Source organism: Tursiops truncatus, chromosome 10 (genome assembly GCF_011762595.2).
Source record: "Tursiops truncatus isolate mTurTru1 chromosome 10, mTurTru1.mat.Y, whole genome shotgun sequence".
Lineage (NCBI taxonomy): Eukaryota > Metazoa > Chordata > Mammalia > Artiodactyla > Delphinidae > Tursiops > Tursiops truncatus.
Window position 1 is genome coordinate 32,251,324 of NC_047043.1, and position 13,911 is coordinate 32,265,234.

The window sequence follows — 13,911 nt, forward strand, 5'->3', positions numbered from 1 at the left end:
CCCAGTTATTGTATGTATCCCTCACTTGTTTCATAAGTGCTCTTTACATATTAAAGGTTACTAATTATTCATATATTGTATAAATTGCAGTATTTCCTAGTTTGTTTTCATTTAACTTTGGATCATTTTTGAACAATCATTTGTCTGGAATTGTTTTAGTAGATTTTTAAATGTTATACATCTAGATTTCTTTTCTTTAAGCCTTTATAATTTTCTACATTTTAATTTTTGTAACCTTATTCAGTACTTTATTGAGAGTTTTCATTATATAGCATTGCCCTCTAAAGTCTGCTTTTTTATTTTAATATATTTTTTGGGGGGGCCACACCTCATGGCACGCAGGATCTTAGTTCCCCGGCCAGGGATAGAACCCTTGTCCCCTGCAGTGGAAGCATGGCGTCTTAACTGAGGGACCTTCAGGGAAGTCCCTTTTTTTTTTTTTTTTTTTTTTTATGGCGGTACGTGGACCTCTCACTGTTGTGGCCTCTCCCATTGTGGAGCACAGGCTCCAGACATGCCGGCTCAGCAGCCATGGCTCATGGGCCCAGTCGCTCCGCGGCACGTGGGATCCTCCCGGACCGGGGCACGAACCCGTGTCCCCTGCATCGGCAGGCGGACTCTCAACCACTGCACCACCAGGGAAGCCCCCTATTTTTTAATATTTTTATTGGTTATAAAATAAGACATGTTTGTGGTGGAAAGAATACACTTTTGAAAATAATTTACCTTATACTTTGTCGTACAGTGCATCAGATTAAATTTGGTAGTTTACCTTTCAGTAATTTTTCTATATGTGTGTATTAGTTAGAGTAACACTTGCTGAAGAAACAATTAAAACTCCAAATTATAACTTAACACAGTAGAGGTTTATTTTTTACTCAGTCCAACATAGGTGCTCCTGATTGGTGGTCAGCCCTCCAATGAGTGATTCAGAGGCCCAGGCTCATTCCATCTTATGGCTCTTTCATTCCCTAGGGCTTTGGGGTCCTCTGCATCTAGTTGGCAGATGGAGGAAGAAAGCACGGAGAAGGCACATCACTTTCTAATCACCTTAGCCTGGAGGTGCTGCACATCACTTCTGTCTGTATTCCATTGGTGGGAATAGTAACATGGTGCCATGGGGATACAAGGGATGCTGGGAAATGAAGTCCTTGGCTGGGCAGCCACTTTCCAGTGAAATCTCTACACTCTGAAAAGGAGTGTGAATATTTGTTGGATATTTAGCTGAATCTGCCGCCATTTATCGCACTTATAGTGCAATAAATTTGCATTTATAATGCATATAAGTATATATTATACACATATAAATATATATTGCATTTATAATGCATATAAAATATGTGATATATATTTTCTTTACAAAATGGAATTATCCTATTAAGGGTGTTGAATTTTAGCATCATTTTGTGAGCATTCCCCTGTGTCTTTAAAGTTTTCAAAAACATGAGTTTTAATGTCTACATATTATTCCTTGTATTGATAATATCATAATTCATTTTGCCATTTTTCTATATAGTAGTTAGGTTTTTCTAGATTTTTGTTATTATGAATAGTTCTGCTGTAACTGCCCTTGTACGTATATCTTTGAATATTCCTCTGATCATTTCCTCAGGGAAGATCCTTGCTTAGTGTTAAGGCTGGTGATACATCTTACCAGATGGGCCTTCAGAGATGTGGACTAATTTACACTCTCGTCAGTGGTGTTTGAGGATTCTTATTTCAGAGCACCCTTGACTGTCCTAGGCATTATACTTGGGTTTTGGTTTTTGCCAATTTGTTGAGAACAGTATTGCATTGTTTGAATTTGAAAGCTTTGCTTAGTAATAGGTTTGAACATTTTTTCATGAGGCCATTGGTAATCTTTGTGTGTGTGTATGTGAATTGCCTCTTTGCATCCTTTTTCATTTTTATTTTGCAGTGTTCCATCTTTTTTCGGTCACTGATAAGAGATTTTTATGCAGTATGTGTTAACTTGTCATACGTTACAAATATTTTTATCTAACTTCTCCTTGCCTCGATTTTGCTTCATAACCTAATTTTTTTGGATTAAACTCTATACTTGGAACCCTGATGTGTGATATCACACCCGCTGAATATGCCCAGTTAGCAGTACTGCTGAGATTAATACCATTTAAAAAAAGCAATGCAGATTCTTTTCTTCTGACCCATCATATGGTTTGAATGTTCTTAATGTGAATTTTAGTTATCTGGGAGTCAGGGGGTTGAAAGTAGTCATCAAGAAAATGGACTTGACAAGAAGGCTTTGGGGTGCTGGTCTAAGTCACCCATGGAGATACTGAGACCGACTTCTGTATCTTCCCAGGATACTTAGGAGAGGCAGGAAGACGTCAGATGGTATCTGACGACTCCGTGGTTTTAGCTAAGTGAGTAGCAGTGGAGTCTCAGAGGCCCTCTGGCTGTTTTTCATGTTAGGTCTTATGAAAAACACATGTAGTAGAGTGGCAGGGACCCAAACTAGGGGTCAGGGAGCTGAGCTGTAGTCCCAGCTCTGCCACTCACTGACTGCGACCCTGTGCAAGTCTCTTGTCCATCAATGCCTCAGTATACTCCACTGCAAAATGCAAGAGTTTGTTGTAGGTGGTGTTCTGGGTGCATGAATTCCAGGACTTTGCAGCGGGGTTCTCCACGAGGCCTCTTTTACATTTACCACCTGCTCTGACCTGTGTCAGGTGGGTGGGCGGGGACCGGGGAGAAGGTTAGTCTCTTTTGGTCTTTCGAGTGATTTATGAAAGAAATCAATTCAGTATATGTCTGTTCCAGATATAATGTGATCTAAATGTGATATTCACCTAATAAGATTACATGAATCTAATACGGTTTTCCTCTAAAACACAAATACTGCGCCACTTTTAATTGTAGTAGCTAAATTAAATTACTCATCCCAAATTAGATTTCCAGCAAACTTAATCTGAACATGAGCTCAGTACTGCAGGCCCTGTGTAATTTTTTAAGATATAAAATAAATCAGTGGGATACCTGTATTGTTCCTCTGGGCTCTTCAGTGGTTACCATGAAAGAGAATAAGTAAACATCTGGAAGAAGCCTGCAAAAGTAGAGCTGAGATGGAAACTGATTCTTCAGCTTATCATGGAGGGGTTTTTTCCCCCTTCTATCTCTTCCATCACTAGGACCCTCACTGGTCTCAGAGGACAGGAAGCAAACAAAGGCAGGCCCAGTAATCACTGAAGACTCAACTGCTTATGATTGCCTTTCTTCTTTTTGTTCCTTGAGTGACCCCCCTAATGTGTTCACCCCCTCAGGAGGACAGAGGACACTAGGTAGGAAGCGAATCCCTGGGGAGTTTATGGATTTGGTGAGGGACTAGAGAGGTTTATAACATTCATTAGCCATATTTTCTCTCATTTTATGTCAGTTAGGTGACAGATTAACTGAAAGCCAGTCCAAACTGGTTTAAGCAAAACCAGAAGATGCATTGGCTGATGTGATGGAGTGCCCATCCTGGCGTCAGGTGAGGCTTTCTCAAAGGCTCAAATGAGGTGCCTCAGACACAGTTTCTCTCCTTCATTGCTAGTTCCTTTCTCAGGCATGACCTCCCCTTCTGCCCCCAAGATGTCAGCCCAGGCTCCCGTTCTCATCCAGTGGGAGAAAAAGCTTCCTTGATGGGTCAGCCAAAGGCTTGTCATTGAGTCTAGTTGCCCCCGGTTGGCTCGACTTAGATCCTGTGCTTTCCTGAACCAGTACCTTGTGGAGGGGATGGGATGGATGACTGCCTGGGGGACTCAGGGGACTGTTGGGAAAGTAGGGTAGGGAAGCTGGGGAGGCACCTCCAAATCCCACGACACTGTAGAGGCATAGACTTCTGCTTTTCCCAGCATTCAGGCTTACGTTTTCTCACTTCAGTAAATGAGAAGTAGGTCGGTAGTACATGTTTGCGGATGAGGAAGTGAAGTCCACCGTGGGATCAACTCACCCAGGGCCTTGTCAGTGGTGGAGCTAGGACCAGGCTCAGTGTCTTATGAGTCTTCCATTTGTTTTCACTGTATCCTGCCTTCGTCCTACTGATCCCGTGCACGGTCTCCTCCTCACCGCCCCCGCCCCCCCATACCAACTCAGGGCTCTTCATTAAATAGACAGTCAGTCAATAGTTGTTAACTTCTTATTGACCAACCACTGCACCATCAGACCACACGTGGCCTTTCTATTCATACTGTGTGAATATCATCACAGCAAACCAACAATGTGGTCGATTCCCAGTTATTAATTTGTAGATGGTCCCTAATAATTCAGTTTTCCTTTCCCTGAATTATGGAGTTCTTCTAACAGAAAGATGGAGTTTGGATCCCTTGAGGATAGACGTACAGAGAGGGGCTGAGGGGTGTGTGTGTGTAGGAGCGTGCACATGGATCTGCATTACAAAATTAAGTATGTTTCGACCCCCTGCCTCCGTAGCCCGGACGGCTGAAATTAGATCTGATGCCTGTCTTTCCACTTAAATGTAACTTACATTTGTGGAAGTCACCATTGGCAAGGTCCCCAAGTACTTAAACCAGAGACCTGTGAGTAGGTGTGCCATTTTGAAACATTTTGAGTAACGACCATACACTTGCTTTTTCATGTTTTGGGAAAAATCACAAGTGCCTATTGTCTTCTCTCTGCCTGGCAAACTCTCCCTCATCAGTTTTTCATCTCAGGTTTTACTTGTACTTCCTCTGGGAAGCTGTGGACTTTCTCCAGCTCTGTGTCTCTTTGTGCTGAAAGTCTGTATTCCAGGTTAGCACTTTGCCCTGTATCCTGTGGTACACTAATTGTGTCTTATGTATGGTTTTATCTCCTGAATCATTTGGTTCGCTCTTTCAGGTCAGTGCTTCGTCTTCCCGCCCTATCTTCCTTCCTTTCTTCTTTTTTCCCTTACTTTTCCTTCCTTCTTTTCTCCCCTCCTTCCTTCCTTTCTTTCCTTTCTTTCCTTTCTTCCTCCCCCCTTCCCTTCCTCCCTCCCACTCCCTCCCTCCCTCCCTCCCTTCCTTCCTTCCTTTCTTTGCTTTCTTTTCCTTCTTCCTCCCCCTTCCCTCCCTCCCCCCTCGCTCCCCCTCCCTCCCTCCCCCTCCCCCCTCCTTCCCCACTTCCTTCCTTCCTTTCTTTTCTTTCTTTCCTTTCTTTTCCTTCTTCCTCCCCCTCCCTCCCTCCCTCCCTTCCTTTCTTTTCTTTCCTTTCTTTTCCTTCTTCCTCCCCCTTCCCTCCCTCCCCCCTCACTCCCACTCCCTCCCTTCCTCCCCCCTCCCTCCCTCCCTTCCTTCTCCATAGCACTTACCTCCAGGCTAAAGTGAGGTGGGTTGGTATTTGGTTCAGTAACTGGGGTAGGTGTCCCCACATCCCCATCATTGCACTTAGAATGGTTTTGCAGTTGTCTGGTTACTTGTCTCTATTCCCCCAGTACGGTTCCTGGCATCTGTTAAGGGCAGTGTGACTAAGTGTCGACTATTGAATGATTCTCCCCTTCTCTACACCAGCCCCACCCTGCCCCCCACCACTGAACCGTAACGTCTTTGTGTTCTCCACGGTCCCGAACAGTGTCTGTCACACAGTAAATGCTCAGTAAGTCCTTGTTGAGTGAGTGGATTTCACCCCCTCAGGACCTGCCTTGGGGAGAGGCAGATGGGAAATGAAGCTCTGAGAGGGCAGAGGGAGATGGAGACTGGACAGGGGTGCGTTCAGGAGCTGGGTGTGACAGCCCCTCTGCTGCTTCTGATTTCCGTGTACAGATGTGGCATTTCCCTAAGGGCGGAGCGCCATGTCTTCTCCCAGCTGGGCAGCTGGTGAGCCCAATGCCTGAGAAACAGTTGAGTAAAGGATAGTGGCTGTGATTCTAGGTGTTATTTTAACAACAACAGTAAAGAATTTTCTCTGCTGCCTGAACCCTTTCAGACATTTGCATGGTTGAGATGAGAGGACTCAAGCTAGAAGGAGAGGCACATGGTCACGTCCGTATGTTGACCTCCTTATCCTTCCCATTGCCCTGGGGGTGCCAGTGGGCAGTGACAGGTCCACGAAGGAGGGAGGGAGAGCACCAAGGGGTCAGCAACCCCTTAGCATCCCCGAGTGACATGCTACCACTGGGCTGACCAACTCGTCCCGGTTTGCCTGGGGCTGTCCTGGTGTTCGTCCAGGAAGTCCTGAGTCCTGGGCCACCCCTCCATCCTTGGCAAACCAGGACAGATGGTCTCTTTAGATGCCACTTGCTCCCTTCCCTACCCTGGCCAGCTCTCTTGATTTCTTTTCCCTTTTTGAGGTTCTTGCTTTGGCCTTTTTCCTCCTTTCTTTCTGTCTTTCCACCTCTGCTATTTCTACCCCAGCTCTTTCAAGCTAAGCCATGAGACTTGCCTGCATCTCAGAGGCCTTTCAGACCGTTTTCTGAATCACTGTGGGTTGACCAGAGTCCCTGGCTCAGGACACAGCTGCAAGTGTTGCCTTCTCTTCCTCTCTGGCTCCACTTGCCTCCTGAAATCAACCGAGCTGTGAAAGCTTCTGTCACTTCAAGGCAAAACTCATCTAGCTCGGGGAGCGTGTGCCCTCTCTGGGGGCGGCTCTCCGCACACATGCGGCGCTCAGAGCAGCAGGCTCTGCGTGCAAGTCAGGGCAGGGGAGGCGGCAGGGCGTGTGGCGGGCACTGAGGCCCACCTGCCTCGGCCCAGCCTCAGCCCTCAGCCCCTCTCTTGTGGGCGCACCACGGCCCGGCTCTCAGCGAGGCCTGGGTGCAGCCTGCCCTCTTCCCCGAAGCCTCCTTTCCCGCACTTACCGCTTTGTTCTCAGAACTCTTACTACTCGGCTAGTAAGTGCCGCTCCATTAAGGGTGATTGTTTTCTTCCGCCTTTCTCGTGTGTTAGCCCTTCCTTGAAGGCAGACGTCTCATCTTAGGTTGCCTTTCCTTCCACCTCACAGCACCTGGCCTTGTGGCGGGCCCACAGCTGGCCCTCACTTTGCACGTGTCGTTGTGGTCAGTGCCTCGGTGATTTGTGTGTGACGGAGCGTGTGAGTCCGTGGGTGGGTGTCCTGTGAGCCCCTGTATGCAGAACACGTCGGAGGCTGTGCCCGAGCCAGGCCCAGGGTCTTGGGTGGAATTCAGCCCTCCTGACTTCCTCTTTAACACAGGCATGAGAGAATGAGGCTTTTTTTTTTTTTTTTTTTAACTGCGAAGTGAATTTTTTTGTTGCAAAATACCTCACTTGATGTCTTAGATTTGCTTTACATGTTCTGGAACCTTCAGGTGTAATTTACAAATGATCACAGGATTAAACAATTCTGAGACTGCTCCAGAGAGGCAGGAAAGTGGGGTTGGATCTGGGAGGAGTTCTGAAGGAGGGGCTGCTGAGTGCCAGACCCTGTCGACCTAATCCTGTGATTTCTTCCGGCGTTGCTGATGGATGAGTGGGGATGCTGTGTGGCCCACCATCTGGGAGGTGGGTACTCTGTGCTGCCACCAGTCCTGACCTCCTGCTTCAGTCGCTAATAACTAGTTGCATGCTTCTGCTGCAACACAAGTGTGTTCGTTTTCAACTATAAATAGGTTTAGAAACATATAGGAATAATGCATGGTCTTTGTAAAACATTTGGAAGGAAGTTAAAACTGTTTTTACTCCTACTCCTTAGAAACAGTCACAATGAACATTTTCATGTGTATCTTTCTAGATTTTTTTTCTGTGTCTTCACACATGTGCTCAGACACACACATGATATATTTACAGAGGTGGGATCGGGTTTTTTTGTTTTGTTTTGTTGTTTTTTTTGCGGTACGTGGGCCTCTCACTGCCCTGGCCTCTCCCGTTGCGGAGCACAGGTTCCGGACGTGCAGGCTTAGTGGCCATGGCTCACGGGCCCAGCCGCTTCGCGGCATGTGGGATCTTCCCAGACTGGGGCACAAACCCGTGTCTCCTGCATCGGCAGGCGGACCCTCAACCACTCTGCCACCAGGGAAGCCCCGGTGGGATCGTTTTATATAAAATTTAGGGGCCTGCTCTCTTTTGCTTAACAAGATGTTATGGACATTTTTGCTATGTCAATAAAGATGAATTTGTCATTCATTCAGCAGATACTTACCGAGTGCCTGCCCGCATGTCTAGCACTGTTCTCAGTGCTGGGGGTAACGCGTGGAACAAAAGAGATCAAATTCCTTGCCCTCCTGGAACCTATGGTCTTGTTGGGGAGACCAGCAATAAATAAATACGATATGTAGTAGGTTAGTAGGCGATAAGTGCTATGGGAAAAAATGAGATAAGGAAGGTGAGAGGGAGTGAGGGGGGTAAGGTGCATTTCACGGTTTTAAACAGGGTGGTCAGGTGAGGGGGAGGCCTTTGAACCAGCACGGGGGCTATAATGTTTAGCGAACAGCGTGCACTACTGAGAGGCTGCCAGGGTGAGGTCCATAGTTGGGGCTGGAGGAGACACCAGCTGAGCCTTGGGAGCTCAGGGCAGGATGCACTCAGGTCCCCTGTGGTGGAAAATCCAGACTTGGGCATTCAGGCAGGGCCCTGTGCCGGTCATTAATGATAAGAATGACCACTGTTTAGGTAACATGACAGAGTTTCAAAGCAGCTTTTTATCTATTATCCTGGTCCTGCTGCTTATTAGCTGCCCAACTTGGGGCACATAACCCACCCTCTCTGGGCCTCAGTTTCCTCCTTTGTGAAATAATAGGGTTCTCGTACAGTTTAAATGAGTTCATCCAAGTGCATAGAGAGCAGTGCTGGGAAGACCTATTACCAAATAGTTCAGTTGTTATTATTATTGCCTTTCATTTATTAGTCGCGACAGTCCTGCGAGGAGGACACTGTGCTCAGTGTAGAGATGAGGAAGCTGAGGCTGGAGGAGGTTGGCCTCCGTAGTTAGCAAGTCCAGGGCACTAGTGGGTGGCGGGGTCTCCAGGTCCAGGCCCAGCTCTGTCCATGCAAACACCTGCCCTCCTCCAGGTGGGTGCAGCTGCTCCTGTTTCAGGCGGATGCCCCAGAGACATGGCCACTACCTTCCTGATTGCTGCATAGTCTCCTCAGAAGAGAAGCAGCTCTCGGGGTCGCCGGGGGCGGGGAGGGAGGGTGGCCTGGTTGGTCAAGGCGGAAAGAAGGAAGGGTGTGGAACTTCCACAAGGAAGAACTGAGACTCAGGAGCTCTGCTCGGCATCCCCACTGCTGTCCATTCGGTGTCAATGCATCTTCTTCTCCCTCCCCTCCAATCGCCGTAAACACCAGCTTGTAACTATCCCTCTTAGGACTTAGAGGGGGACGCGATCATTAGTGACTTTGCTAGTTTTAAATTTCTGATTTTGAGAACCATCCCCGTTCTTGGGTCTGTGGGAGATGGTTGAAAAGCACCAGCACCACAAACACAACCAAACCCCCCCATAACCATGATCACTGGCCTCCTTCCCGATGGCCTCCGGGCAGCAGCCTCACAGCTCACCTGGTCCTGGCAGGCCTTCATGTGTGTAGGCCCTTGGACCTTTAGGACCACACACTTTAAAGGACCTGTGGGTCTGAACGGAGCTGGGGTGCCAGTGACTAGGGTCATTTCTCCCCTGAGGTCAACACCCCCATCCACCCCGCCACCCACAGGGACAACCTAGAGTAAATGCAGCACCAGGTTTACTTTGTGTCTGGTTCTCTGAAATGGAGCGCAGAGTGTGTTACCGTGGAAACCATAATGTAAATGGTGGCTGCGTGGAGTTAAAATAGCACTGTTAGTTTTATGCTGCAGGTACATTATGAGTTCAGAAGGCTTTTGTGGGCTGGCCTGGGAGTCTAACCATCATTTAAAATATGGTTTCTGTGGCTACATGCTGTCAAGATTCTGAACAATTACTTTTAAGCAGACCTTTAGAGCAAGTTGTTTGTAACCGGGAAATTGGCAGTCGGTAATTTATACGATATTTTCTTACCATCTCATGGGGTTTCTCCTGTCGCGGGACTGCTAAGCTCCCGGGAAGTCCTGTGGCAGATGGATGGAGCTGTGGCTCAACAGTAGCACGTTCAGAAATGGCGTCAGGGTGTTGGTATGAGCCAGTGCCTGGTGGAGCTGCCAGGTGCTATAGCAGAGTAGAGAGTCTGCCAGGAGCAAGGTAACTGGCATGGGGGGCATCCTTGGGTACCACACCCCAAGAGGGGCTTAGGTGGGTTGTTGTAAGACTGGGACAGCACTCCAGCTTTAAACCAAGTCATGTGAGTAACATATAAGGAAATTGGGCCTGGAAAAGGGAAGACTTGGGAGGAATTTAGTAACTGTGTTTCATTATTTGAAGCACCATAATGTGGTCCCCAAAAAGAGACTGATAAGAGAGACACTTTAGTAATTTAAGGAAGGAGTTTGGCAGCCAAAACTATTGAAGATAGGAAGAGTTGCTTTAAGAGGTAGTGAGTTCCCCGTCATTAGAAGTATATAAGGAGAGACTGGCTGGTTACTTGTGGAGGATACTCTAGAGGGGATTTAAGTTCTGGATGAGTGATTACTAGACTTCAAAAGTCTTTGCTAGCCTAGAGCTTCTATGATTCTAGGGCATAGATGGAAAATTAATTTTCTGACCCTCCTATTCAGGGTGATTAATAGTGGCTGCCTGGAGCAAAGGTGAGATGGCTTTGCAGCTGGCTCAGTCTGGAAGCAAGTAGGAGCTCGTTAATCGATTAGCAGTGTCTGCTATGGCAGGGGGCCATGTTGCAGGATGCCCAATATTAGCCATTGTCTTTCCAGTGGTAAGTGTCCAGTGATGAACTTGGACTCAGGTCAAGTAGAAGCAGGATGACCTGGTTTGTTTGGGATCAGCGGGGTTCTCCCGACCTGAACTTTGACTCCAAGACAATCCCAGTAAAACCAGGATGAATTGGTCACCCTCAGCAGAATGGATGGTCATCGGCGACTACATATTGGGTTCCATCTCTACTGATGGTGAAGATGCCAGGAGCATCTTCATCTTCTCAGAGCACGAGTGTGGGGCTCTGCCCTCAGTAGGAGCCCACTAGACACATGCAGAATAAATGAGTTGGATGCAGTTCCTAAGATATGGTTGCACTCTCCTTGCAATTAATTAATTTGTTTAATTAATTAAAATGACTTCACTAATTATATGTACAGGAGATTGCACATTTCATTTGTCTGAGCAGATGGCTCCACTAATAATTACGAAAGCCTGGGGTTGCAGGAAAGAGGGGTGTTGGCATGTGAATTGATATTGAACACTTCAGTGCCATCCTTGCTACAAATAAAGTCGAAACTCCTATCCCCATTACGTCCAAGATGGATTGAGGAACAGATGTTTCATTTGCTTCTGGTAGTGCCGGGAGGTTGTGGTAACTTGCTTTTTGTGACTGGTGATCATTTTATTCATCAAACAGCGGGCTGTGGAAGGGGTGTGGGCTCCATGGCTTTGGAAGAAGTAGCTGAGTCAGGGTTAGAGCTGGGGCCTCTGCATCATTCAGATAGCTGGCTAACCCACTGAATTGTGATGGTAAACCACATCTCCCAGAAGAGTAACAGGCACCTCATCTCCGAAGGGAACGTGCCTTCTTCTGCTACGTTATCCAGACCTTGCCCTGCCCTCACTCCGCTCCCATCCCTGGGGCCTTAGAATCTGAGGCAGACCCACGGACGTGCCAGAGAATGAAAACCCTGACCGGCTACACACACAGACCAGGCAGTACCTGCGCTTAAGTGATTCTGCATCACATAGGTGAGTGAGTGTGTTTCTGGAGTATCCTCGCTATGGTGATAAGGAGGAAAATTATTGGTAATCGAGGAGTGTTGAGCATCCCCGCTGGGCCAGAAACTTCCCGCACTCTTTGTGTTTCTTAAAACAGCCCTGCAGGGCAGGTGTTAACTTACAGATGAGAAAATGAGGCTTGGAGAAGTTAAGTAAGATGCCTGGGGTCACACAAAGCTGGGTTCATGCCCAGAGCTTTCTATCTATAAAGCCTCTTGTTCTTTCCACCCCCTGCTCTGCTGGTAAATGATTTGGGGTCATGAAAGTCCCGTAGCCAAATCTGGAAGGATGTGATGGGAAGCCACCGGGCTGGGCTCACTCCTGCACACAAGCGGGGTACTCCTTGGGAGCCAGTCACCGCCCATGGGCCCTCAGCACCTTAGAACCCACAGGGGCCTTGGGGTGATCGGTTCTGAGCAATTTCCCAGCACCCATAGGCAAGTGCTCAGTGCATAAAGATTCTGCTTTAAACACCAGTCAGCTGGCTCTGTTATGACAGAGTGATGTACTCGTCAGAGAAAGTTCCAGAAAGAAATTGATCATTTCAGAAGAATCTTCAAAATGTTAATTTAATGTGATCTGATAAGAGAGTTTTCTTTCTTGCTCATATTCATGGCTGGGGAAAGGTGACCCCTATGAAGCTTTTTGTGTGGTATGTGAAGAAGAAACAAAGCTAAGGAAGGGGGAAAATACCCGCTGTAAAAGAACAAATAGATCAGTCTGCGTGCTGATGAATACATCTGAACGTGGCAGCAAGATTCCTGTTTGGGCAGATCAAGCATTGCAGTTGGAGAATATGCTCAACCTTGTGTGATGACCCTGGTGAACCCCCATCCCTCTCTGGTCTGCCTGCCTGCCCCCCACCCAGGTTACTCTTGGGATACTTGTCCATCCCTTGAAGTTTTCACTCCACACTCCTGATGAACTAGAGCAGGAATGGGGTGGTGTGTCTGAGTCACAAAAAATTGTGAATCATTCTTGAGATGAGGGAGCCCTGAAACTGTGACTCATTTCTGTAGCAGGTACAGGTAAGAAATGGCTGTCTGGTTGTGACTGGCAACTGCCATAGAATTTCTAATTCTGACTTGGTTGCTGTTGTTTTGGGGGATGGGATCAGACCTGGCCCCGGGTGGGTGCAGCGTGGAAGGACGCAGTGCCATTTGGACCCGGTTCCTGCCTTTCAGCGCTTCGCCACCTGAAGGAGGCTGAGGCGTGTCCATAGTTGCAGAAAACATGTCGGTTTGAATGTGCATTAAGTAGTAAACTGAAAGATGGAAATCTTAAGCTTAATCAAAATTAAAATATATTTTTCCTAATCACATATCCAGATAAGTGCTGGAGGGAGGCTGCAGGGCCCAGCCAAGTAGTGTCCAGATGACATCAGTGTGTGTTAGGAAGAGCACTGGGCTAGTTCATACGTTGTGTTTCTGTTTACACATCTGCTCTCAGATGTTCCTTATTCAAGGCCTTCTGTCTTGGTGTGTCAGCCTGGATGAGCTGGCTGAGTCTGCATACCTGTTATGAAATTCAAGATCTGTTCAATATAAATGCCCTTGAGAAATATCCTTACATACCTTTATTAGCTCATAACAGTAACCCAAGAAGTAAAGGAACATGATAATGGAATTTACTCATTGTTCTTTCAGGTCTGGGTAAAATTTGTAGCTAGGCTAAAGTTGCCAGAGATCAGAAGAGGTTGCTGCATGAGGACCAACGACTGGACATTCAGACTTGACCTTTCAGAAATGGAGGTTGGGCATCTGAGCCTGTTATATTATGGGCTGGGAGTGGAGGATGTGAATAGGAAAAGAATAAGGGAAAATGGAGCAGTCTGGAGGCTGGTGCAAAAACTAGATGGAAATAGTAAGTGGGCAAAGAGGTGAAGCATTTGGCGGGGAGAGGAGTCGGGGATAGGAAAAGACCACAGGCATGCTTTTGGCTATGAGTAACAGAAAAGCAAATGAATCGTGGTCTGAGTAACACATCCTCTCATAAAACAAGAAGTTGGGGTGAACACAGTGGTGTCTGGTGTTGATCTGGCAGTTCCACAATGACGTCAAGGACAGGAGTGTTTTCAGTTTCTCTGCTTTGCCCTCCTTAGTGTTTTGGCTTCTTGTCTTGTCAGTCTTGGGAGTAAGATGTGGTTGCCCCAAAGCTGCAAGGGAGGCTTGAAGGGATTAGTAAGCTTTTCCAGC

At 47.1% G+C, this 13,911-nt stretch overlaps 1 protein-coding gene and 1 long non-coding RNA gene across 20 annotated transcripts in view; one reads left to right on the plus strand and one right to left on the minus strand.

Annotated features, from left to right (window-relative positions):
• The window catches only part of TRERF1 (transcriptional regulating factor 1), a 296,865-nt gene that overhangs the window by 187,367 nt on the left and 95,587 nt on the right, over positions 1-13,911 (plus strand). The window lies entirely within an intron of this gene.
• Positions 462-7,125, minus strand: LOC109552509 (uncharacterized). The gene is made up of 4 exons (XR_002179316.3): positions 6,776-7,125; positions 5,291-5,428; positions 2,998-3,064; positions 462-995 (listed from the first exon to the last, which is right to left on the minus strand). It is a non-coding gene; the product is annotated as an uncharacterized lncRNA (long non-coding RNA).